The following is a 2,118-nucleotide window of genomic DNA, read 5'->3' as shown; positions in this document are numbered from 1 at the left end:
GTTAAAAAAAACAATAACAAAAAACAACAAAGTGAGGACGTGATACGGATAGTGTTATTGGACGCTCAGGAAAGGAAAGAGAGAGTGAATGACGTTTCGGGCGTAGCCCTTCGTCGGAAAGATGGAAAGTTCGGAGAATGGAAGAACGGAGAAAGAGGAAAATGGTACCGATGCCCACAGGCAATGCTACTACCAGTTCAAATGTGCTCGTGGCACGTTTGAACTCGCAGACAAGCCAGTCACTGTATTTATAGGCGCCAGTGTGGTTGTGTAGTATGTGTGAGTAATATGTGTGTTGGCGCTTATGTGAGTAATATGTGTATGTAGTATATGTGTGTGCATGTGGAAGTATCTGTATAGCGTATGCGTTTGTGTTTGTGTCGGTCCTCAAGTAGGTAGTGGCCTCAGTCGAATGAGATGAAAAGTGAGTGAGAGGGTTGTATGGCTGTGTGTATGTGCGTGTGCGCCCGTGTAGAAAGCTAAGGAGCAGGAAAGTAAGATCAAGGAAGAAACTAATTAAAATAAATGCAACCATACCAAGCATAGACTGCAATTTCCATATCTGTCTCTCATTGCCAGATTTCAACCATGACCATTTCGAATATTCAACATCTGTAATATTAACCATATAATAAGTAACATTAATAATACAATAGATAGTAGTCTGTAACATTAACCATATACTGATTAGGAGTCTATAATATTAATGCAATCGTTAGTACTCTGCAATATTAACCATGCAAAGATTGTTAGTGTGTAATGTTACCCATGCAATAATTAGTTGTCTGTACTTTTAATTAACCTTGTGATAAATAACAATGAATAGCAATAAATAATCCTTTCAGTTATAGGCACACGGCCTGAAATTTGGGGGAGGGTGAAAGTCGATTACCTCGTCACCAGTATTCAAATGGCGCTTAATTTATCGACCCCGAAAGGATGAAAGGTAAAGTTGACCTTGGCACAATTTGAACTCAAAAGGTAGCGACAGGCGAAATGCCGCTAAGCATTTCGTCCAGCGTGCTAACCTTATCAATAGTCTTGCCAGTCAAGACTATTGAAAAGGTTGCAAGACGCAACGAAAATTTTAGGAAAATAAAAAGAAAGATAAGTGGAAATTTTACCGGTGAGTGTGTTAAATTTTAAGTCACAATAAGAAAATGACTCTCCACAGACACAGCAGTATATATATATATATATATATATATATATATATATATATATGTGTGTGTGTGTGTATATATATATATACATATATCACATTCAATATCTCTCAGCATCATTACGCTTAGTGCAAATTTATAATTCATAGCTATATAATGCTATTGTTACTTGCGATCCATCTATGTCTCTGCTGGTGATATCATCAAATTTAAAATTTTATCCACAGATATGAACAGTAGAGACATCTTATTTCAAATCTTAGTGTTTGAATGTTTTGCTTATAATTTTTCTGCACCATGTGCTCTGACGGTCGTGAATTCTTACTGGGTAGTTCACACTGATGAGGATCAATCATTAAATATCCAAAAGCTGAAACCCGAGTAAGTGGATGTCCTAAACTGCATAATATTTTATTTTGTGCTGTTAAATGTATTAATTCTTTCCGTTTTCCTCGCATACTGTCTTTCTCTGTCATCTTGGTGCTGTACGGTGGATAATTTTAGACTTTAGCTATTATTTCTAGCAGGTGAATGCTTTTTAAGCATCATTACGCTTAGTGCAAATTTATAATTCATAGCTATGTAATGTTATTGTGATGGTGATAGCAATTTTAGAATTTTATCCACAGATGATATTAACAGTAGAGACATCTTATTTCAAATCTTAGTGTTTGAATGTTTTACTTATATATATATATATATATATATATATATATACGAGGGTAAGTCAAAAAGTAATGCCATTTTCTTTATTTCATGTGAAGTTTTTGATAAAAATAAGTAAAAATTTTCCCAGTTATAATTGATTATATCATTTACGTTCTGAAATATTTTGTTTCTTACTTTTCAGGTTTTTAGACTGGTAAGGAAAATTCAAATTCAAAATGGCTGCCCTCTTAGAGTTACGTCAAAAACAAAGAGCAGTGATTGAATTTCTTGTTGCTGAGGGGGAAAT

The 2,118-nt window shown here is 34.7% G+C and overlaps 1 long non-coding RNA gene across 1 annotated transcript in view; it reads right to left on the bottom strand.

Annotated features, from left to right (window-relative positions):
- The window catches only part of LOC106873515 (uncharacterized), a 94,726-nt gene that overhangs the window by 68,628 nt on the left and 23,980 nt on the right, over positions 1-2,118 (bottom strand). The window contains exon 2 of the long non-coding RNA XR_001409888.2: positions 538-612. This is a non-coding gene — a long non-coding RNA (uncharacterized LOC106873515). The remainder of the gene's footprint in view (positions 1-537; positions 613-2,118) is intronic.

This window comes from Octopus bimaculoides, chromosome 15, assembly GCF_001194135.2.
Source record: "Octopus bimaculoides isolate UCB-OBI-ISO-001 chromosome 15, ASM119413v2, whole genome shotgun sequence".
NCBI lineage: Eukaryota > Metazoa > Mollusca > Cephalopoda > Octopoda > Octopodidae > Octopus > Octopus bimaculoides.
This window is presented reverse-complemented; position numbering and strand designations above follow the sequence as displayed.